A 25,565-nucleotide genomic window follows, 5' to 3' on the forward strand; every position below is an offset into this window, starting at 1 on the left:
TACTGTGTTTGGGGTCTCCTTTTTGCAGGCTGCAGGTTCGTAGTTCCCGTTGTTTTTGATGTCTGTCCCCAGTGGCTAAGGTTGGTTCAGTGGGTTGTGTAGGCTTCCTGGTGGAGGGGACTAGTGCCTGTGTTCTGGTGGATGAGGCTGGATCTTGTCTTTCTGGTGGGCAGGTCCATGTCTGGTGGTGTGTTTTGGGGTGTCTGTGGACTTATGATTTTAGGCAGCTTCTCTGCTAATGGATGGGGTTGTGTTCCTGTCTTGCTAGTTGTTTGGCATAGGATGTCCAGCACTGTAGCTTGCTGGTCATTGAGTGAAGCTGGGTGCTGGCGTTGAGATGGAGATCTCTGGGAGATTTTTGCCGTTTGATATTATGTGGAGCTGGGAGGTGTCTTGTTGACCAGTGTCCTGAAGTTGGCTCTCCCACCTCAGAGGCACAGCACTGACTCCTGGCTGCAGCACCAAGAGCCTTTCATCCTCACGGCTCAGAATAAAAGGGAGAAAAAGTAGAGAGAAAGAATTAGTAGAAGTAGGAAGAAAGGAAGGAAGGAAGGAAGGAAGGAAGAAAAAAGAAAGAAAGAAGGAAAGAAAGAAAGAAAGAAAGAAAAAGAAAGAAAGGAGGGAGGGAGGGTGGGAGGAAGGAAAAAAGAAAGAAAGAGAGAAGATAAAGTAAAATAAAATAACGTAAAATAGAATAAAGTTCTTAAATTAAAAAATAATTATTAAGAAAAAAAATAAAAACAAAAAGAAACGGAGGGATAGAACCTTAGGACAAATGGTGGAAGCAAAGCTATACAGACAAAATCTCACACAGAAGCATACACGTACACACTCACAAAAAGAGGAACAGGGGAAAAAATCCTAAATCTTGCTCTCAAAGTCCACCTCCTCAATTTGGGATGATTCGTTGTCTATTCATGTATTCCGCAGATGCAGGGTACATCAAGTTGATTGTGGAGATTTAATCCGCTGCTTCTGAGGCTGCTGGGAGAGATTTCCCTTTCTCTTCTTCGTTCTCACAGCTCCCAGATTTGGCCACACCTCTGCCAGTAGGTCACCAAAGAGCGTCTGTTCTTCGCTCAGACAGGACGGGGTTAAAGGAGCAGCTGATTCGGGGGCTCTGGCTCACTCAGGCCGGGGGGAGGGAGGGGCACGGGGTGCGGGGTGAGCCTGCGGTGGCAGAGGCCAGCGTGACGTTACACCAGCCTGAGGCTCGCCGTGCGTTCTTCTGGGGGAGTTGTCCCTGGATCCCGGGACCCTGGCAGTGGCGGGCTGCACAGGCTCCCCGGAAGGGAGGTGTGGATAGTGACCTGTGCTTGCACACAGGCTTCTTGGTGGCGGCAGCAGCAGCCTTAGCGTCTCATGTCCGTCTATGGGGTCTGCGCTGATAGCCGCGGCTCGCGCCCATCTCTGGAGCTCCTTTAAGTGGCGTTCTTAATCCCGTCTCCTCGCGCACCAGGAAACAAAGAGGTAAGAAAAAGTCTCTTGCCTCTTCGGCAGGTCCAGACCTTTTCCAGGACTCCCTCCCGGCTAGCCGTGGCGCACTAACCCCCTGCAGGCTGTGTTCATGCCGCCAACCCCAGTCCTCTCCCTGCGCTCCGACCGAAGCCCGAGCCTCAGGTCGTAGCCCCGCCCGCCCCGGCGGGTGAGCAGACAAGCCTCTCGGGTTGGTCAGTGCCGGTCGGCACCGATCCTCTGTGCGGGAATCTCCCCGCTTTGCCCTCCGCACCCCTGTTGCTGCGCTCTCCTCCGCGGCACCGAAGCTCCCCGCCTCCGCCACCCGCAGTGTCCGCCTGCGAAGGGGCTTCCTAGTGTGTGGAAACCTTTCCTCCTTCACAGCTCCCTCCCACTGGTGCAGGTCCCGTCCCTATCCTTTTGTCTCTGTTTATTCCTTTTTCTTTTGTCCTACCCAGGTACGTGGGGGGTTTCTTGCCTTTCGGGAGGTCTGAGGTCTTCTGCCAGCGTTCAGTAGGTGTTCTGTAGGAGGTGTTCCACGTGTAGATGTATTTCTGATGTATCTGTGGGGAGGAAGGTGATCTCCGCGTCTTACTCTTCTGCCATCTTCCCCTCGTCCCTGAACTTCTTTATGTTTGAAAATTTTCATAATAAAAAGTAGGGTAGGGGGCTTCCCTGGTGGCGCAGTGGTTGAGAGTCCGCCTGCCGATGCAGGGGATACGGGTTCGTGCCCTGGTCCGGGAAGATCCCACATGCCGCGGAGCAGCTGGGCCTGTGAGCCATGGCCGCTGGGCCTGCGCGTCCGGAGCCTGTGCTCCGCAACGGGAGAGTCCACAGCAGTGAGAGGCCTGCGTACCACAAAAAAAAAAAAAAAAAGTAGGGTAAAAAGAAAACTACCTTGTCAAGTTACAGACATTTTAGCAGCTGGTGCTCAAGCCTACCAACACCTTCTTAGAAGCTTTGTGAAAGCCATCTCAGAACTTAACACCTGAGTTGTGACAGGGAAAGCAGTTATCCTTTGGTTTCTTTCTCATTATTGTGAGTGCTAGGAGGCATCTTGCCAGTGTCCCACACCTAAGAGAACTCCCAGTGTAGGAAGCTAAAGGTCCCCAGCATGGGCTGAGGTCCTATGCTTCAGATTACACCTGGGGGCAGCAGGTCAAAGCCTATGCAGAAATGGTCACCTCCAGCAATGCTGCAGTTAAGAGTCAAACAAGAGGATGTAAGTGCTGTAGGGGAATCATTAAGTTAGTTACATGTCACTGCATAAGGAATGAGCCCCAAATTTAGTGTCTTACAACAAACAAGCAATTATTACCCACAGTTTCTATGCGTCAGTAATTCAGGAGCAACTTAACTGGTGGTTCTGGCTCAGGGTCTCTCATGATGTTACATCCAATATTTCAAGCCAGGGCTGCATTTATCTGAAAGCTTGATTAGGGCTGAAAGATCACTACACTAGTTCACCCACAACGTAGGGCTGTTTGAGTGTCCTTATGATATGGCAACTGGCTTCCTTTAATGAGTGATGAGAGAGAGAGGGGTCACAAGGCCTTTTATGACCTCGTCCCAGAAGTCATACACTGTCACTTGCACCACATTCTATTCCTTAGAAGTGAGTCACTAAGTACAGTCCACACTTAAGGGGAACGGAATTAGGTGTCACCTTTTGAATGAAGGAGCATCAAAGAATTTGTGGACTTATTTTGAAACCACAACATATTTCCAGTAGGGTTCAACCTTTGTCCGTATATACTTTTCTGTTCTGCATTAAATCCAATCTGTCCAGAGTGGTCTTCAAACTTGGGCCAGCTGCAAACCCTACAAAGATTTAATACAAGAAGGCTAGTAGAAGAAGTTACATTCCCTGCTGCTGCAATATGTCCCTAGTCCATAATTAATATTTGTCATCTCCCTTTCCTACTGTCTGCTCTAGATTCCCCTTACCCTCAGCTGGTTCTTTGTCTGATCTTGGTTGCTTTCCTGAATGGATGACTCAGACCCTCATCTCGGAGGGGTCTGGCCCTTTAGTTGCCTTTGTAAGTCCATGACTGCTGCAACTGCCTGTTTCATCATCACTGATCAACCATCAGTTGATATCCCGGTGAACCTCCTGTGTTCCAGAATACTCCCCCCCTGCACACATTATTTAAGAGCAGCCTTAGCTCTTCATGGTAATCAGAGTCAATTATTCTTGCCAGTATTAGAACACCTTTCTCTGCTTGCTAGTCTACTGCCTTGGGGAGGCCAAAGTTCACAGGTCATAGCCTCAAGTTCAGTAGAAGGCCTACCATTTCCCCTAGGGAAATATTCTCCTACTTAAATGTGGGATGATTATTAATTCAACAGAAATTGCACTACGACAGAATTGTAATTGGGGGAATGGGAAACACAAATTTTAACTAGATTATAAGGAGTGTTGGTGACTGGCGGGGTGGGGGCAATGCTACTTCTGACTCGTGTTTCCTGGACCAGTGTTGCTAGACACAGGGGACATGGCACTATATACCAGCTCTTGTTTTAGCACATATATACAATATCCTGGAAGACAGTGTGCTAACAGCAGGATGTTTTCCCTGAGCTGACACTTAAGCTGAGTTACTTGAAGAACTTTCTGATAACTGCTTCCAGCCATGAGGGAGTAATCCAGTCTGGAATTACCTTTTGAACCTAAGCAAGTAGAAAACTAAGCAAAATATGGGAAATAATTGTTTTCAAACACTGGACAAGAGTCAAACAAGATTGTGATCTCTGGGAAGAGGGAAACGAACGGGACAAGACCTACCATTGCATAGGCTTTCGGCTTGTAGGTAGCTCCAAGGCTGTGCTTTAAGCAGAGGAAACTATATGGAATGTGACAGTCTCACTGAATTGGGTAGATAGAGATTGTAGTTCAAGAAGACCAAGGTAACTATAGTTTTAGAGGCAGAGTACCTGAGAGGAGAGAGTTATACAAAAAGAACTCAAGAAGTCTTTGTAGGAATCCTCTTGAATCTTTGTCTGAATGCCAGTCTAATCAGGAACACAGAAAGTGTTCTGGAGATGGATAGTGGTGATGGTTGCACAGCAATGTGAACGTACTTAATGCCACTGAGTAACAGGCTTAAAAGTTGTTAAAATGGTAAGTTGTATGTATGTATATTTTACCACGATAAAATTTTTTAAAATTCTCACCACTGTTCAGGTATAAACCATGCCTTATTGGCCAGTATAGGTCATTCAGTGATGATGACAAAAAGCAAAGAGCTTGATGGAATTCAGTTATGTAAAATGGAGTCTATGTGTATTTCCTACAAACTTTAAAAAAAAACTTAAATGCTTGTAGAAATTTAAATTACATTTTGCCTCTGTTAATTCCTAATGAACACTTTCTGTGATCTGTCATAAATGAATAATCAAGAAAAAATAAGTCTACTCTTATATTTCTACTTGTCTTGAGCTTTCTCACTCCTTTCTCAGAGCTATGTCAGGAAAGTTCCAGCAGCTGAACTTTATTTATTGTAGGCCCTTATTTTGTCCAAGCCTCAAGAAACTATCTTTGCCGTGGATAGTTTCCTTGCCAGGACAGTTTAAATCAAAGAAGAGCGCTGTCATGTCAATTAATTCTCTGCTTTCCATTCACCCTACCTGGTCCGACATCCTCGAGACCCAATCCCACTAGCATAACCAGGTTCCTGGCTGAATGCGTTAACCATGGCCTTCAATTCATTCAGTAAAACTATTTCCTACTGGAGCTGGGATATATTTCCCCTCCTGCTTGAGCCAAGCCCTGGCTCTAGTTATCCTGGAGGCAGAGAGTGGCAGTGGGAGAGGATCTTAAGGAGGACAAGCATCATCCTGCAAGGCAAGGTTTGGGTAAGGTCTTTGCAGGGTGTCCTGGCCAGGTGAGGCTGTTCTCTTCTAGCTGGCGGGGGGAAAGGCTGGTTCTGCTCTCCTAGAGGATTAAAATATATCTAGTGACAATATTTTCAGACTTGTCTACCCTATCCCAGGTCTTAAGATCGTAAACTTTTCCTTTAAGGACCCTAACTGAAATAGGAGACCTGTTGAGGCTTTGTATTCTGTCGCCTTTTGACTTTGTCACCTTATGACTCAGTTATCTGTTTAATATTCAAGACAATATTCCCTGCACCTCTAGGAGATAAAAGTGTTTTAAACATTGCCGTGGAGATCTTCTAGAGTTCACAGTATGCTTGAGTTGATTGTTGGTTAACCTGACTCCATCAATTTCCTCTTTTCAAGATTTCCAAAGCAGTTTGCAAAAGCCAATGAATTCCCCATTTCTTATCATTATCATTGCTTCCATATTGTTCAGGTGCACAGCAACTGCATAACCCAAAGCTGTTCCTTCTACCTGTAGCTTATCCCAGTCCACCACAGGTGACAGCCTTAACTGTGTTGCTACTGGATCTGCACTTCCATCACAATGGGGTCCTTATTTCTGTCTACCTACAACATCCGATCCAAGGGGAGCCTCAAAAGTAGTAATTGCTGAACACCTCTGAATTGTGCATGTGTGACTGCCAGGAAGCTTTCAACAGGCGTCACAGATCCTGGTGTCAGAGAAACCCTGGAGCAAAATCTAGAGATCCATAGTGTGGGTGTGGGCTGAGGTGCTGTCAGATGACAACTGTGTGGAACTGGTTGCCCACATTAGTGACTGGGGTAAATGGCAGGGCCAGGATGAGAATGGTGCTCAGGACTCTGGTACACTGGAGGCTCTGCCTCTAGCCCAGTATTAGTATACAAAACATTGTCAGCCCATTCCAAGCATTTACTTGAGCCCAAGTAAATTGGAGGTCAGTTCCTACATGCATTTGACCAGACCTAGGTCAAAGTCTATTCACCTTATCAATTTCCTGACTACTCTTTAATCTGTGTGGTTCTGATAGTGGGTTTGGTCTGAGTCTGAGGACCATGATCACAAATCCATTTCTCAGTGGATTAAAGGAGAAAGCAGGCTGGAGATTCCCAAAGTTACTGACATCCTTGCCTTCAGTCAGATATGAACCTGATGGCTATTTCATTCACCAACATAACTTTGAAGATAGTTTTCAGTATCAAAACTCTGTCTGAGGGACTCCCCTGGTGGCGCAGTGGTTAAGAATCTGCCTGCCAATGCAGGGGACACGGGTTCGAGCCCTGGTCCAGGAAGATCCCACATGCCGCGGAGCAGCTAAGCCCGTGTGCCATGAGCCTGCGCTCTAGAGCCACAACTACTGAGCCACAACTACTGAGCCCACGAGCCACAACTACTGAAGCCCACGCACCTAGAGCCCGTGCTGCACAACAAGAGAAGCCACCGAAGTGAGAACCTGTGCACCGCAACCAAGAGTAGCCCCCGCTCGCTGCAACTAGAGAAAGCCTGCGCGCAGCAATGAAGACCCAACACAGCCAAAAACAAAACAAAACAAAACAAAAACCTGTCTGAGTAGATTATTTCCCTGTTCAGTTATTAGACATGTAACCCTACTATATGAGCTAATATGTTCACATAAAAAATTACTAACACTTTCCTGACAGTTTATTAATGAAGGTACCTTCTGATTTAAAAAATATCTCCACTATAGGGAAAAGGAGAACAGATTCAATTATTACACTGTCACCATTCTTTTAAAAAGTTACAAATGCTTGAGGAGGTTTCAAAACATTTTATTATGGAAAATTTTTAACATACACAAAATAGAAAGAATAGAATAATGAATCCCCATGTACCTGCCAACCAGTTCTCAGGGGATCTTTACCAAGACTCCAAAGGAATCTAGAATTCTAGGCTTACTTTGCAGGTAGCCAAGATGCCAGAGAAGAATGTTTTTCTCACTATTCCCATCACAGCTTGCCTACCCTGGAAACGGATCTCTTCCCTTCCAGTGGGTTTATTTGCTTAGGTTCTCTGTAACCAGAGGGGTCAGGGCCAGAGATGAGGAAGGGTCTAGCTGTGCCAACCAGAGGGAGCAGTGTCCTCCTGTTTCTCAGTAATTCACTGGTCATTGGTGCCGATACTTGTCAGAGTTTTATTTAGGTCTGTTCTTCTTCTCCTTCTGTTGAAATGTCATTGGTTTTTCTTGGACTGTGGGATACGGTCGGTGACCTTCACATGGGCTCCAGCATTACTGTCTGTAGGATTTCACAGTAAATGAATTGGCATAAATCACCAGTCTTACTTCTACTGAGCCTGCACCCTAGAGCCTGTGAGCCACAACTACTGAGCCCACAAGCCACAACTACTGAAGCCCACGCGCCTAACCCAAAGCTTCTCCTTCTACCTTTAGCTTATCCCAGTCCACCACAGGTGAGAGCTGAAAATATTGTCACTAGATATATTTTAATCCACTGGGAGAGCAGAACCAGCCTTTTTCCCCCCACTAGAGTGTTTGACTCTTGCATTTCGATTGGCCTAGGCTGCTCACTGTTTTCTGTCTTAGGGAAATCAGAAAAAATTGTTTTGAATTTTTTTTTTTTAGTATGTTTTTCTAACGAAACTCTGTGATGACCTTGATTGTGTTTTTCCAAATCTCCTCCCATCTCACTTCTGTTTTCACATTGAGATGCAGTTGTTTTTCACAATCTGGAGCACAGAAAAAATATGGACTCTATTCTATGCTGTTCTGAGCCCATATGGACCTCTGGGTTTTATTTGGGGCACTGCATTTGAAAGGATATATTGGCAAACGAGTGTATCAAGGGGCGAGCTAAAAGGCTGGTTTGGGAGCAATATATGAAGAACAATTAACCATGGAGAAAAGAAGACCCAGGGGAGATGCAGTAGCTATCTGCAAAAGCTGTATTGAAAGCTAACTATGACCAGTGGGGGGAAGTTAGAAGAAGGCAAATTTCAGCTTTATAAGATCTTTATAATCTTAGAAATTATAAGATGAGATTAGATTAGAAATATCCAGCCCTTAAACAAGATTGTCTCATAAGGAATTGTATTCTCCTTCCTAGGAGTCAGATAAATGCCAGATAACATGTCTTAGGAATATACGTATAGAGGGGGCTCCCAGTAGTAACAGAAAACCTGTCTAGAGCACTTATTTTGTGCCATGTACTATTCTGAGCACCTTTCCTATATTACTAATTTAATCCTCACAACAGCCTTATGAGATACACACTTAAGATCCACCGGCTTTTATCCTAAAGACTTAAGACCAGATGTGTTTTAAAATTCTTTGGATTTTAGAAAGGTGCGTGGCACATCTACCTCATGTTAGAAAATACTCCCATGGCACAGTCAAATATGTTAATATTTCTGCAGTGAGGCATATGAGTTTTACATTAAATGGAATACATACCTTTACATGAATTGGGTTAGATTTTGCTGCCAAATGAGGTCAGGTCAGCTCTTCCCATGAAATAGGTTTTGAAATAATTTTATATTTATGGATTCTGAATTGTAGATGAGGGAATATGGACTCATTTTTCTATCTCTAGTTTGCAAATGAAGACACTGAAGCATAGAGATTAAATACCTTGCTCAAAGTCGTACTCTTAACCACCCCGTGGGCTGCCTCTCACTATGCTCTGCCTCTTCTTTTTTTTTAAAAAAAATTTATTTATTTATTTTTGGCTGTGTTGGGTCTTGATTGCTGCGCACAGGCTTTCTCTAGTTGCGGCGAGCGGGGGCTACTCTTCGTTGTGGTGCGGGGGCTTCTCATTGCGGTGACTTCTCTTGTTGCGGAGCATGGGCTCTAGGCGCGTGGGCTTCAGTAGTTGTGGCTTGCGGGCTGTAGAGCGCAGGCTCAGTAGTTGTGGCACACGGGCTTAGTTGCTCCGTGGCATGTGGGATCTTCCCGGACCAGGGCTCGAACCCATGTCCCCTGCATTGGCAGATAGGTTCTTAACCACTGCGCCACCAGGGAAGCCCCATCTGCCTCTTCTTATTGAGTTGAGCTAAATTGCCCCAAGTGTCTCTTCCAATTCTGCGCATCTTTGATTTCCTAACCTCTGATTGCAACCTGCCTCAGGCTCTTCCCACCAGGTAGAGATGCATTATGGAGATAACAAGATCTGTTCCCAGAGGCCACATTGGAATAAGAGATATTTGGAAGAAGGAGATCACCTCTTCCTACTCCAAGCGGCTTGTGTCTCACAGGTGGCATTTTGGTGTAATTGCTCTGCAAGCACTAGGCTGAGCCGGCTGAAGAGAAAATGATGTGTCATCATGATTTGTCTTCAGTGAACTTCCCTTTTGTATCTTTCACCACCACCTGTTACCCAGAACACCACCACATGAATCCGGATGGCTCAGATTTGCCTCCTTTCCATCCATGTTCCAGGACTGATTTTCCCAGTAAAGGAGCTGATGCCTCTTAACCTTTCTTTCACCATCTAGATATGCATTGTGGAGTAGCAGAAAGAAAATGGATTTGGACATTCAAATATCTGAATTTAGATGTGCAAACTTGGGCAAAGCCACTTAACCTCATTCAGCAATTTGTAAAATGGGATAGATAGTACTACCCAGGGATGAATTCAGGTTTTATGGGCCTTGAAGTTTATACTCTTTGGGGGAACCCTTTTTAAACAAAAGAATACAAAATTGTGAATACAAATTGGGTGGGTACAAAATGTATATTTAGTAAGAAATAATGCCCATGGCCATATAAGGGGAAGTATGATGCTTTGGAAGTTGGAGTATAAAGAAACCATCGCCTTAACAAAAGGCCCTTTTTGTGTGTGTGAATATATTGCTAGGGCCCCTTCCCGGAGTTAGGAAGGGGTTTATTCATCAAAGGGTCTTGAAGCTGAAGATGCATTAGCATCATGGTAAATCTACTTCTGTGTCAACCTCATAGAATTGTGAGAATTAAGTCACAAAACTAAATATATGCAAACCTGTTTTGTAATCACTAAACACTGTGCGGTGTTAATCTTTATTCTGATGCCTGAAACCAAGCATAAATGATTACTCAGTAAATGACAAAATGGATGAAATTTGCTCTCACCGAAGTGTTATATGGGCTTATTGTATTACTTTTCCCTAGGCCTTTAAAAAATTTATCAGAAAAAGATATGCATACATTTTTACAAAAGAGTCAAATATTGATAGAAGACTTGCAACAAAAAAATAGCAGTTCCATGTCTCGTGCTTCATATTTTCTAATTCCACTTTCCAGAGTCAGCATATTTCTTCAATACTGCTAAGTAATATGTATTATATTACTTTCTCCAGATTTATCAATGTTGGATAATATCTAGTAACTTTCTATTATGATAGGTAAGGATTTTACTTTCTTCTTCCCATACTCCCAATATAGTTATAGTATAATTTTTAAGACTAAATTAATATGAAATATCGTTTACAGCTGAACCACAGTGAACTGTGATTATATTTCTTTCCGTATGCATCTGTTTTACTTTCCTAAAGTTGATAATATGTCATTTTTTCATTTCTTAGTTTTTTGTTTTATGTATATTTGAGTGTTCCCATTCTCCACAATAGCATTTAATATATTTTTCACACAATTAAATTCCACACACTGCACATGGAGGCCTCTGTCCTTCTGCTCCAGATTGCTCTTGTAGCTCTGTGTGCAACAGGATGGAACGTCCATGTGCCATCATGCTGGACATTTCCTTCACCTCTCTCCTATGTTGGGTTTCCTATTTCCTATATTCCTCATCTTCCTCTTTCTTGGTTTAGTCCCTCTTTTCGGTGGATCTTATTCTCCAATAGTTTCCTGAGGAAAGCTATATGAGAGGTAGATTAACTGAGACTCTGAATGTCCCAAAATGTCTTTATTCTAGCCTTATAATTGACTGATAGTTTGGATGGATCCAGACTTTTAGGTTGAAAATCATTTTACTCAGAATTTGGAAGGCATTCCATTATCTTCTAGCTTCTGGTATTACTCTGAGAAGTTCTGGCATTCGAATTCCCAATCCTTTGTACCTGGAGATTTTCCTCTTTGGAGGTGGTCTAAAACTCCACAATAGCATATGTGGTAGATTAGATTATTGCTCAAAAATACTCACTGTTCTCCCTTCCCCTCCCACTGAGGTGAGTGGAGTGTGCTTCCCTCCTGTTTGATTCTAGGCTTGGCCATGTGGCTTACTTTGGCTAATGGGATATTGGCAGACATGTTGCAAGCAGAAGCTTGAAAAGCACTTAAGCGGTTGAGGTTGCTCTCGCGTGCTTTGTCATCAGAAGCAGCAGGACGTGCTGATGACTAGCTCACTGGTTCTAGGAGAAGGATGAGTAATACCTGGAACAAAGCCAATCAGTCCTGGCCAAGTTCAGCCTAAATCAGCAGAGCTGCCTAGCTGAGCCTAGCTGAGATCTGCCAACCCTGAGCTGACTCACAGATCGATGATAATAAATTGCTGTTATTCTAAGCCACTGAGTTTTTGGATGTTTGTCATATAGCATTTTGTGGCAGTAGCTTTTGGTGTCAGAAATTAGCATCTAATTGGTATTAGGAATTGGTATCTGTAGTAAGATATAGACACAAGAAAACAAAAAATAAGTGGCATTGGTTTGGGGACTGGATGGTGGGCAAAAGAAGCCTAATAGGCTGGAAAGAAAATGTAGACCTGTGTTATGTAGGGATGAAATGTCTTATAAATCATTGGTAACTTGAAAATTGGAATAGTCACCTAAAAATACTTGGATTTATGCTGAGAGATCTCCAGAGAAAATGATGAAAGTGTGAGCTAGTTGTATTTATTTGCCGATAATAGGACTACAAGAAAGAGATGAGTTCGTAAGTGAACAAGCCAGTTTTCAAGGAAGATGTAGATGGAATAGAGGGAGCCCAGGAATTGTTGAGTTGGAAAATAACTTTTTCATCTCCAACTGGCTACGTTGTAGCAAGTCAGCTACATTTGGCCCCCTCTGTCCTGGAAGGCTCAGCAGTTCATCCCACCGGGTTAGATACCTGTTCTGGCTGTTGGTTTGCCATTGTTGCTCACAGAGCTTCAGCAAGCACCACTATCTGAGGACTTATGGAATGCTAGATCTTAGTCATGAAATCACATACAACATAGTGTCAACCACTGGATCCACTTCATACCAAAGGAGGTGTGAGAGTAAGCTCATGACCATGGGATCCACTGGCCATGTCACATATCACATCATCTAGAAGGAGCAAGCTTCATAAAGCACTGGAATGGTTACTAAGGCACAGCTGTATCTCCAGCTTGGAGATAATTATACCTTGAAAGGATAGGGTGCTATCCTTCAGGAAGCACTGTGTACATTAAATCAGGTCCTCCATGTGGTATGCATCCTCAATAGGAAGACTGTGTGGGTCTGGGAACCAAGTGGTGGAAGCAGGAGTGGTACCCTGTATCGTCAATCCCAGCGACCCACTGGGGAAATTTGTGTTTCTTGTCTCTTCCCATAACTTCTCTCTTTTAAGTTTCTCCTCCAGAGGAGAGGCCTGTAGAAACCATGGAGAACTTGATCTGTATAGGGCAAGAAATGGACTGTAGTAGTCATAGAGGTGTACTGCTTAGATGTCCCTTAAAGATAATCTGCCATGTATATCATAGTTGACTGATAACCCAGCTGCCACACCTCTGGATCCAATACCATGGGAACAAATAGGCCATACTTCCCTTAGACAGCTTCCAGCTAATAACTGAATAAGGTGAGGGTACTAGAGCTAGGTTATGCCTACCTGTTCCTCTCATGAACAGTCTGTGGCTCAGAGACTCCTCTTTGGCCTGGCTGACACCTTTTCAGAACTGTTCTGAGATCTGAAGCTTTTCCTACTCAAGTCTCTCTTTCCCCTCTCCTTTCACAGGTATCAGACCTGCGTTGTGATCTGAAGTTTCTTCCCATCTACTCTTGTTCTCTATCCCTTTATCCTTCACAGACATTTACCCCAGTAAATCTCTTGTACATCTAATCTCCTCTCGATAGCTGCTCAGAGGACCTGTCCCATAGTGTTTTTGGCAATAGCAATTGACGTACTATGACTCGGTGTAGTTTTTATTCACTGTGCTGGACACTTGGGGGACCCTCTCCATTGAGGGACTCGAGACTTTCAGTTAGAGGAAATTTTATTTCTTCTTTTCAAATCTTCTCTCCAAATTTCTCTTTCTGGAACTCCTATTAAGTTGGATATCGGACCTTCAGGATCAAGCTTCTAATTTTCCTCTTTTCTCTTCTATTGTCCATATCTTTTTTCTTTTTGTTCTGTTTTCTGGGAGACTTCCTCAACTTTATCATCAAACTTTTCTATCAATTTACACAGTTTCAGGTTTCTCATTCTTACTTTCCAAGAGTTCATTCTTATTTTCTAGTTATTTGTTTTCTTTAGTATCTTGTTTTTATTTCCCGAATACACCTTCTCTTCTTATCTAAGGGTGTTATTTCTAGCTTTTTTGTCTTCGAAGTATTCATTTATTCCTAGCATTGTTCTACTTCCTCTTACTTATTTAAGAATTAGGCACTAACCAGCTTAATGGACAGTCTGTGAGCTTGGGAGGGGCTTGTCACCCCTTGGCTCCACTGCAGTGTATGTGGCATTAGGCTGGCTATTTCAGTGGCGGAAACTCAAATGTCGGTGTCCGTTGGACGTCTCTCTGGGACCATTAATGTCTGGAAAGAAACATTTTCCAGTCTCATTATTAAAGGATCTAAGTCTAGCTGCTGGCATTTTTGAGTCTGAGATGAGGAGGACATTTTTATCATTCAGTATTTTTATTCCGGAATCTAACTTCCACCATCCTAAAAGCTTTCTGATTTCCCAAAAAAATATATGTAGGAAGGTGTTTTTTTTTTGAATCTCTTTGTTTGGCTTGTGGGTGAGGACCAAATGCTCATTAAATGGATTCTGAACAAACCTCCCTATTTTCATCAGTTGTCTCTCCAGTTAGCGCCTCAGAGCCTCAGCTTCTCAGGGGGGTGTGCACTGCAAAAGCCGTTTGCTTCTTGGTGAGTTCATGCTCTGCAGGTTCTTAAGTTCCACCTTTCTCTCCTCGGCTCGGGCCAGAGTCTTCCAGTCACTTTCTGTCTTCATGTGTTGCGATTTGAGAAGAGAAGGGCCTACCCGTTTCATCAGTGCTGCATGTGCGCTTCTGTTTCTCATCTTACTTGTTGCTGAGAGGCAAAAGGAGAAACAAATCCCTGTTCTGTACCGCCTTAAAACTGAAATTCTTCCCCAGGCTTTTCTCATGTTAAAAGAGTAAATGCCTAACTCCTAACTAGCTTGTGTAGGTTATGCCAGGAGAGCCTGGCGTAGGAGAACTTGGGGCACCAACACTGCAGGTGTACATAGATGCAGCTGGATCGAATGCCAAGAGCAGGAAGCATGATCGAGATGGGAAAGACCACTTTTCCAAATGATTTGCTCAGAAATGGGATGGGAACTGTAACTGGGTTGAGGGTGGACTCAGTCAGATGTGGAAGAAGGAATAGATATGAGAAGCTCTAGTGCTCATGGGCTGGCCAAGGCAGAGTCAAGATGGAAGCAGCTTATTTGAATTTCTGTCCAAGCTCTTCTAGTGGCCATGTCAGACCTGTCTGGATGCCACCACCTTAGAGAAGACTGCTTCCTGGTCCTCAGTGTCTTAACACAAAGTAAGGAACACCAGTGGTCAAATTCCAGAGTCAGTGAGTGCCCTCTACAGAAAAGACCACTTTACCAAAACCTCAGAAAGTCACACTCTTGCTCTAGCTATGAGTCTATCTACTTTGCCCTCACATTTTGTACACGTTTTTCAATTTGGGCATTATTTTCCCCTGCAGGAGTAAAATAGAGTGGTAGATGTGTGGTGGTATGGCTAGAGATTGGTCATCGTTAAAGCAAAGGGGAGACTTCAAAGTCTGAGATGGCCAAGGGGGGACACCAAATCCACAGACTAACCAGAGCAAAGGCACAGATGTGTTGCCCACCCGAGAATCATTACAAATAAGAATGGCCACCCAGGGAACAGGAGAAACTCCCTCCACTTCCCTGGCACCTTAGGCTGCCCATGTTGATAGTGACCAAAGTCTCAAAACCATATATCTAAACATCTGTTATGACAAGTCCAAGGGCACTCATGAGGACATGGGGTCTGAATATCTGAAATAGGTACCATCCTTGGAAAGTTGGAGCCTAAGGATGCCATCTCCTCGGCCCCTCTCAGCCTGAAGCACCACAATGATTTCTTATCGTCACCCCTCCCTAACCCTTCATCCTCTGTCCCTACTTTCAGGCCCTAAATGGATTAAGTTAGGAGTTTCCTAGGACAAGGGACACTTTTCCCACTTGCTGTCAGTTTTTTTTTCTTTGCCCAATAGCATGTATATTTTGAGTAGAACAAATGAGTGAGGATTATCTGCCTGAGAGCCCTTTCCAGAACAGGGTGTTTCCAGAACAGGTAAACGGAGTGCTGTCATTCTAGTCTATTGTGATGATTAACAAGATTTCCTTATTTCCTATGAGTTTGTTTATCAAAGACTCTGGTGTGGAATTTATTTAGGAAAAACAAATTCTTTCTAGCTTCTACTTCTTGGCTGAGAGGAATAGGGATTCATGGTTTAGGAAACACCAAATAGGAAAACCATCTTGTTTTTTCCTTTGAATTAATCAGTTATCAATTAATCAATTATTTTCAACTTTTCTACCTGCTTTTATTTCCCACAATCCAGCCCCCTTTCCTACTATGCCCAGTCATCAATCTACAGGACTGTGTAAATATAATTCTTGTTGATTCTTTTAAACATTAACCATAATCCACGCCCCCCCAAAAAAAGTCTTAGTACTGCAGTCCTAGCAGAGCAAATTTTAACACTGACCCAAGTGATTTCATTTTTTATTTAGGTACTTTGAACTGAATTCAGAGGGTGAAGTGGTCATAGGTAAAACTAACAATTAGTTACCCCAAGCTTGCAACAGAGGCAAAGAAATGTCAAGTCATTAATGAAAATGACTCCAAGTTCCCTCCTGAATCCAAGTTGTTCCCAGGAAGTCGACGTCTGTCACAATCTGTGTAAAAGGGCAGAACATGCTACACAACAGCCCATTTGAAAACCCAGCTGCAAAACATTAAATCAGAACACGGAGGCCTTTGGGCAGTGTGAGGCTGACTTGTCTGCAGCCCAATAGTTGCCAAGGGAAACAGAATATGGTCTTTGCAGGGAGCCCTCAGGGGCTCAGCCAGTTCTCTTCCCCTTTATTTCTCATTCGGCTAAAGTGAGTGAGGCCACTTCCTGCTGACCACAGACGCATGGGTAACCTCTCAGCAGAGCCAAGCCCAACTTGTTCATCCATAGAACTATGATGTAAATAAACAGTGGTGTTTTTAATCCACCAGGTTTGGGGTTGGTTTGTTACATAGCAATATATTCTGATACAATGTTCTTCTCTGTACACCGTCTTTTGTCAATTTGGTAAAAATTCTCAGTCATTATCACTTCAGTTGTTGCTTCCTCCCCATTTCCTATTTCCCTCTTCTGTAACTCCTAATGGGTATATTTTCTGTTATTTATGATTCTGTCCTTGGTGATTCTTAAACTCTTTTTCCCCCCCTTTTTACCTCTGTGCTACATTCTGAGTCATGTCCTTAGTTCCAGTTTCCTTATTTTCTATGCAAGTATTAAATATACCTATTTAGTTTTGACTTTCAGTGGATATAGTTTTCATTTATAAAAGAACTATTTGGTCCTTTTCCAAATCTACCTTTTCTTTTTCCGTGATTTCCTGTTTTCCTTTGTACTCTCTATTCCTTCTTTCATCTTGTAAGTCATCTAAAACATGCTTATTTTATAGCCATCTATAGGTTGATCTGTTTTCTCTACTTCGTGGGGCATTATTTCTCCTGTTAATTTCATGATCTGGCCCGGGGTGACTTCCTCCTATGATTTGCAATTTTTATTGTGAGCTTATTTTCAGCAGGGTTTTTTCCCTTGGGGAAGAACTGTGTGCCTGGGGTTGTTAGATTGTCCCTTCACTGTGGCTGCAAGTTTGCTTCTGCTAGACTCCTAGAGACATCACCAGTTCTCAACTTGCTTTTATGTTCCTTCTCAGCCTGGTATTTCTGTCTCACAGTGAAAATGCAGAACTTGTGCCAATGTATGACACAGGTATAGTTTCAAGTTTTTGTGGATGAATTTTTTTTTCACCTGTAGCCTGAGGATGCAGGAACTTATCTGATCCTGTTTTTGCCAGTAGCCTAGCGCTCAGCAATTCAGATTTTGCAGATTGCTCAATGCCCACCCATTGCTTCCTTGCTCACACCAGAGACAACATCTTATTGGTCTGCAAGGGTGTTAAAATCCCTAGGTGGTCCAAACCCTGCACAGGCTACAGAGGCATTAGCCCCTACTTACTGCTCAGCCTCTAGGTTCCCTCTTTGTTTCTAGAATAGGGAGAGTTCCCTTTCTTTCTGTCAATGGCATATATATATACACGACTGTCCAGCGTTTCTCAGTAGTAGTAGCCGAAGGGGAACTCTTCTGCATCAACTCAGCCCACTGAAATGCTGGAGGTTCTCTTCACACTTTTGAGATATAATTTTATAATAATGAAAGGTAAAATTCACAAGAAAGACATAACATTTGGGAATCTGTATATGCTGAATCGCAGTGCATCAAAATATACAAAGCAAAACGTGTTAGAAATACAATCATAGTGGAGACTTTAACATGGTACGTTGAGACTTTACCAAATCAAGAAAGTAAAAATTAAACATAAAGAAGGATCCAAATAATACTACCAACAAGGAAGGTTTACTACATATACATCACACAGTAATCTAGAAGAGTGACTATACGTTTTCTGATGCTCATTTAACATTAAAACCCTCAAGAATTTAAACAGCAGTGGATAGAGTTGAATTGCTCATGGCTTGTTGCTAAAGGCATTTGCTGTACCTGTGTCATGGAAGGTCCTCTGCTTTGGATCCCCTCTGTGTCCAACTCAGATTTAAACTCTGTGGGCCCCTAAAGTCCTCTGAATCATCTCCAACTCTGCAGGACGCATCACAGAGCCACTTTGTTCAGCTGCAATTTAGAGACAGGGTCATATCCGACTTTGGCTATTTCTGTACAGACCGCAGATCCTTGAAGCAGGACACTCCTCCTTACCAGCATCTGACTCAACAAACCCACCCCTCCACTTAATTGGTGGCCACTACCCAGTAACTCCTACTGCCAATACCATAAGGTTTGTTTTGAAAATTTTGTAGTTTATTGCAATATTGCTTGTAATTATGAAAATTGAGAACAATGGAAATGCCTATCAAAGGGGGAATGGATAAATAAAATATATTCGTATTATCCTGTGATATGATTTTAATCATAATATCCTAGTATATTGTGATGTGCATGATCATAATATTCTATTATATTATGATATGAATTGTTATAACAGCCATTAGAAGGAATGGGTTGTACCTATATGTAACATAATATATCCATGTGTAAAATCTTTATGTAATGTCAACTCATGACAATGTAATAAAGAAGAAATTTTGTGGAATAAAATGTACATGTTGTCATTTACATGAATTTTAAAACACATAAATAATATGTATTATTTAAGAATACATATATATGCATGTAAAATTACCACAGATGGTTGGGATATACAGTAAATTCATCATAGTTGCTTCTGGGGTTTGGGGTGAAGTAATAGAACAGTGGTTGGGGACTTAACTATTATCTGTTTTATTTAATTTATATAAGTACTAACGAGGCAAATATGATAAACTATTAATAAGTGTCAATTCTGAGAAGAAAAAATGTATGTGTGTGTATGTTAGTCTTTTTTCATTTTTCTTTTTTTACAACTTTATTGAGGTATAAATGATGTACAATAAACTACACATATTTAAAGTGTAATAAAGTGCGTTAAATTTTGACAGATGTATGCACCCATGAAACCTTTACCACATGAAGAGGGTGAACATTTCCATAACCTCCAACAGTTTCCTCAGGCCCTTTTGTAATTCATTTCTCCTTCCTGCCTTGAACTTGGGCAACCACTGATTTACTTTCTGTCACTATAGATTAGTTTGCTTTTTCTAGAATTTTATATAAATGGAATCCTACAGTATGTGCTTTTTTTTTTTTTTTGACATGGTTGCTTTCACTCAATTTCTTAAGAGAACAGCAATTTGTCAAAAACAATTTGAAAAACAATATGGAGCATATATATGTGATTCAGAAATAGAGGAGGGAGGGAATCTGTGGAAAGGAGGTACCATTTGGGATACACTCCCATTAGGCAGAATGAACATATCTACTATAAGGCTTCCATATTCACCAAAATCTTCCCTCATATAACCTGTATTTTAAAATTTTCTGACACTGCCTGAAATTGCACAGATAAGAATCTTTTTACTATCTAAGATATCCATTTAAAAACAGAGGCATCATTGAGAATTCATTAATGGCAGTTGATCTGATGAGATACCTGTCATTCTAACCCCACCTGAACTTGGCTTTACTGGGGGGATGGATGATGGGTCATGGGCAAGGGGAGCTCAGGTGTATTGAAGCATGGAGAATTGCAGAATGTAGGGAGATCTGAGTGAGGCAGCACCCTAGGAGACTTCTGACAACACTAGAATATTGGGAACTAGGAGACTGGGATAAGGACCCGAAGAGGTGGGAGAGGGCCAGAAAAGAATGTGGGAAGACATTCAAAGTTAAGAGTCACCCATTTCAAAATGTTCCCGAAGAGCAGCCTCCGCTGAGAAATTGAGACAGAAATTCTCATTTCATCTTTCTGCGTCTCTTAAGCTTAAGATCAGAGAATTCTTATTCCCTAAATTCAACCTGATATCATTATTGCTCTGTGATCTAAATTGGCTTTTTTTTTTTTGGCTGGGCTGGGAACCACTGTTTCCGTGGGAAAATGTGCCCAACTTTCAAATAACTGAAACATAACTTGTTATATGCCAGCCAGGAACTCCTTAGGTATATAAATCTTTGTACAATGAGCTACGTTATAATGGAAATATTTTCACAGATATAATTCTTAATCTATAGCCAATATCAGTCATTAAAACATACTGTTCAGTCCTTGGCCCCATAAGGGTAGGATGTTATGGAGAAGTTGGAAAGGAGCCAGGGGGGACAAAGTAAATGATGAAAGCTTTTGAAAAATAGCCCTTCAGGGAAAAGTCTACATTAGTTCAGAGAAGAGAGGTGTGAGTAGACTGAATATCAGTCTCTTCAAATTATAGAGGGATGTTACATTATTGACACCAAGTCTTTCTTCTCTGTTTCCATAGAGGGAGATATGAGAGAAAATGAGCTTCAGCTACAGTGGAAGGGATGTAGTCTGGTCAGATGTCCCCAACATGAAGGTTAGAATCCAGTCTCAAGTTACAAAGCTTCATTCTCACAAGGGAAGAAGTCATTCTTGAGATTTCTCAAGAGCTCTCTGCTCAATGGCAGGCCAACTTCACCCAGACCTGGTCACCTGTCCAGGTGGTTTGCATACAGTATTATTTAGGAAACTGATAAGTTCTGTCCAAATACAGAAAACGCTTCAAGGCTACAAAGAGAGTAAAGCAAGGCTAGTGGGAAAGTCCGGACGAGGGAGATCGTAGCCTTCCATCCATCCATCATTTGACATGGTTGGACAAGGCTGATCCAGACAGCCCTTGAAGTTAGAGTGTGCACTGGGAGGGCGGCGACAGCCCCTCCGCACTGTGGGCAGATGGGCCACCTCTCAGGGTGGAGGCCATTTTTGCCATCGGTGTGTTTTCAGGGGCTGTTGAAATGCCTCCAGAAGAGAGCAACTGGGACAGAAACTGGAAGCTGGGTCAAATGAGGAACAGTAGAGGGAACCACGTGTGTTGGTCTGGAGAAGATAAGCTCGGGCTGAGGAGGACAAGAAGTCATTTTCAAATATTTGAGGTGCTGTCAGGTGCAAGAGAGATTGGAATTGTGCCGTGCAGCTCCAGAGGGAAACGCAGAGCCAGTGGTACAGGTCGCAGGGATGGAGTGTCAGCTGAGAAGAAAGAAGCGTTTTATAATAATTAGAGATAGTCAAAGAGGATTGAGGCGCGTAGGGATGCAGGAAGTGTTTGTGTAAAGACTGGTTGAGTATCTCACAAGAACGTTGACAGAAGAATTTCTGGATCTTTTTTTTTTTTCCTTTTTCCCTAAGTCTCGCTAATCAAGAGAAACTTCCTGGAGAGCGAGCTGACTTAGCAATAAGCATTTTTCTCCTGGTTCTCAGAAAAGGTGGGCTGCGCGATCTGAACCACTAGAGGGCGTCAGGACAGCAGCATTCCAGAGCCGCCATCCCGGCTCTTTAAATAGCAACTGATACGAACTGAAACCTGGCTCTTGCCTCCTTAATTCTGTCTTCTGTGTCTCCGCCATGAATCTTTCAGGAACGCTTACATCTGATTAAATTCTTTAATGTCCGAGGGGTCTCTGTACGTCCAGAGGCACAATCACTGCTGTTGGTACTTTAACCCTGGATTTACTAATTGTATAAATAAACAATATTCCTCTGAAAATCTGAACGCTCCTTACACAACTAAAAAAAATTAAAACTTACGAATTTAACAAATATAACATTTTCCAGACATTTAAATATTAATTTATAAGCTAATTGACTTTCTTCTAAAATAATGAGTATCCCATATCGGAATCTTTTAAATGCTACAAATGCCTTTAAAAGCAGAAACATATATATGAATCATCACAATGAGTACAACACTTACTATTATATTTAAACTTAAACGTTATAAAGTACTTATATACTTAACTTTATTTCTCGTCTCTCACTATACTTACTCTTATGAGTATTCTTATACTCTCCTGAGGATAGAGTATGTTTTAAAATGCATATTTCTTTACCTTCCTGGTGATATAGTAATTTTGTCAAACTCAAAAGCAAAAGCAAAAAAAAATCATCTCTGAGTAGCTCAGGTTGGAAGTGCTGGGTTTTGAAATTTCTTACAAACATACAAAATCTTCCCATGTACTTAAAATTCTAGCAGATCTAATCAATTAAACTTAAAAACACAAGGTTACATTTTGGTACCTGAAAGTGGAGTGTTGCTATAACAAATACCTAAAACAAGTGGGATTGACTTTGAAACTGCTTAGAGGCTAGAAGAATTTTGAGGAGCATGATAGAGAAAGCCTAATTTGCCTTGAACAGACTGTTAGTGAAAATTCAAACTTGGAGGATGCTGCCAGTGAGGGCTCAAAAGGAAGTAAGAAATGTGGAAACTGGAGGAAGAGATTTCCTTGTTAGGTAGTAACAGAAAGCTTAGCAAAATTGTCTCCTGAAATGATAATGTAAAGCAGAACAGATAAGTGATGAACTTGTTTATCTAGCTAAGATTTCCAAGCAAAATGTTGAAGGTGCCACCTGGTTTTTTCTTGCTACATATAGTAAAATGCGAGAGGAGAACGAAAAAATGAGGGGAAGAACTGTTAAACAAAAAGGAACTGGGACTTGATGATTTTGAAAATTCTCAGTCTCTCCAAATGGCAAAAGATGTTAAAAGTAAGAAATGACTTTCAAGCATGTGGCATAGAGATAAACCCTGGCCTAGGAAAATGCCAAGTGGTTATTGTAATAGGTTTTGTTAAAGCCTCAGGAAGATCTAAGGATCAGAATAGTATCCAGTCACATGATGGATCCCCTCTAGAGATAAAAGGTGTGCCTCATACAACTTCTCAAATAATAAGGCCTGTCTGAGTTGTCCCTTAACCATCTCAACATCTTTACCCTAGCTAAAGGAGTGCCTGTCTCAAAAGAACTGTGGATGTTACTCACATGTAAGGGAAATTGACAGGAGACCCGCAAAGTATTTAAGAAATTTATTTTGGCAAAAGCACTGCCAACTTAAACGGAAAGGGACAGAAACAGTACAAAATAAAGGAGGCTGTTAGATCTCCAAACTACTGGCAGGAAGCAGGATGATAAAAGTACTCAGCTGCGGGGCTTCCCTGGTGGCCCAGTGGTTGAGAGTCCGCCTGCCGATGCAGCGGACGCAGGTTCGTGCCCCAGTCCGGGAAGATCCCACATGCCACGGAGCGGCTGGACCCGTGAGCCATGGCCGCTGAGCCTGCGCGTCCGGAGCCTGTGCTCCACAACAGGAGAGGCCACAACAGTGAGAGGCCCGCGTACCGGGAAAAAAAAAAAAAAAGTACTCAGCTGCAAATGTGCTACCTTTCATGAAAAAGGTAACATGACTCAGAGGGCAGAACCAAGAGTTACTGTGGATTATTCCCAGGCCCTAGAATCTAATTAAGGAACTCTGGTAAGAGTTTGCTAGGCTGAATTTCAAAATTTCTTTGGATTGGTAACTCCTTTTCACCTTTCATATATCCTGTCCCATTTTAAATAGAATGTCTATAACTATTTTACATACCTGTTCCTCTACTGTGTGTTGGATGGCTGGGCGTCAGATAGCTTGTCTAGTTTTGTAGATTGAGAGTAACTATACTTATGGAGACTCATTCCTACCTGGACCGGATTTAGATGATGAGATTCTAGACTTTGAGCAGATGCTATAAAGGTATGAGATTCTTGGGGAAATTGGGAGGGAGTAAATGTATCTTTCATGTGGGAGGGACACAGATCACTGGGGACCAGAGGGTAGACTGTGGTGGACAGACTCTAGGGTAGCCCTTACATTCCCTACCTCCTGTGTGTGATTCCTCTTGAGTGTGAACGGGACCTGTGAAATGCTTCTAATTGGTAGAATTTGGCAACGGCAGTTGGATATGTGTGATTATGTGCACATTATTATATGACATAAAACTGCAATTTGTCTTGCTAGGAGACCTCCCCTCCTTTGCCGGCTTTGAAGGAGCAAACTGCCTTGTCATGAGCTACCATATCAGCAAGGAGCTGAAGGCAGCCTCCAACTGATGTCAGCAAGGAAATATGGTCCTCAGTCGACAACCTGCAAGAAACTGAATACTCCAACAGCTGTATGAGCTTGGAGGCACATCTGACCCCAGTCAAACTTTTGAAGTCCACAGGCAGGTAAGCAGAAAAGGAAGGTCACGAGCAGGCTGGTATCCCATGAACATGAGCCAGAATTCCACAAAGACAGGTTGAAACTCATATTTGTTCTTGTTGTCTTTGAACTTGTTGACAAGGGTGTCCTACAGAAGCTGGAGTCCTTCGTCATGGGGCTAAACACATACACCTGGCCCAGGAGTCAGACAAACTGAAAGTGAATCCAGGGAAGGAGAGCGATTGCAAGCCCGGATGCTACTTCACACCAATGAGGTGAGTAAGCAGATCAGAAACAAGGTGTGTCAGCTCCAAAATGACTTATACAGGTACCAAAATGTAACATCATATAAACTTATACAGGCTTAAATATTTCTAAACTGTTAACAATGTTGCAACAACTCTCTTTTACATTTAACCTTAAAATCCCAAGTCGAATTTGCACTTTCAAAAGTTCACCATGGTTGTTGAGTGGAGTATTCTCTTAATTGGTTGTATAACATTGTGTTTATACATTTATCAGGTAACAGATATTTGGGTTGTTTTCAGTTTTTGAATGTTATAAATAATGCTACTGTAAACATTTACGTACAAGTCTTCGTGCAGACATATGTTTCTTTTCGGTCTTTTGTTTTTTATTTAACATCTTTATTGGAGTATAATTGCTTTACAATGTTGTGTTCGTTTCTGCTGTATAACAAAGTGAATCAGCTATACGTATACATATATCCCCATATCTCCTCCCTCTTGCATCTCCCTCCCTCCCACCCTCCCTATTCCACCCCTCTAGGTGGTCACAAAGCACCGAGCTGATCTCTCTGAGCTATGCAGCTGCTTCCCACTAGCTATCTATTTTACATTTGGTAGTGTATATATGTCCATGCCACTCTCTCACTTCATCCCAACTTCCCCTTCCCCCTCCCCGTGTCCTCAAGTCCATTCTCTATGCGTCTTTATTCCTGTCCTGCCCCTACATTCATCAGAACCATTTTTTTGGTTTTTTTTTTAGATTCCATATATATGTGTTAGCATACGGTATTTGTTTTTCTCTTTCTGACTTACTTCACTCTGTGTGACAGACTCTAGGTCCATCCACCTCACTACAAGTAGCTCAATTTCGTTTCTTTTTATGGCTAATATTCCATTGTATATATGTGCCACATCTTCTTTATCCATTCATCTAGACATATGTTTTTATTTCTCTTGGGTAGATTCCTAGGAGTGGAATCA

General features: G+C 42.3%; 1 long non-coding RNA gene across 1 annotated transcript; it reads left to right on the top strand.

The window, feature by feature from the left end:
- Positions 1-23,765: 23,765 nt before the first annotated feature.
- Positions 23,766-24,798, top strand: LOC149749575 (uncharacterized). Its single transcript, XR_016392709.1, has 2 exons — positions 23,766-24,362; positions 24,479-24,798. It is a non-coding gene; the product is annotated as an uncharacterized LOC149749575 (long non-coding RNA).
- Positions 24,799-25,565: the final 767 nt, after the last annotated feature.

This window comes from Delphinapterus leucas, chromosome 3 (genome assembly GCF_059928025.1).
Source record: "Delphinapterus leucas isolate spDelLeu-1000000601 "Yukka" chromosome 3, BTC_Dleu_Yukka2, whole genome shotgun sequence".
NCBI classification, from domain to species: domain Eukaryota; kingdom Metazoa; phylum Chordata; class Mammalia; order Artiodactyla; family Monodontidae; genus Delphinapterus; species Delphinapterus leucas.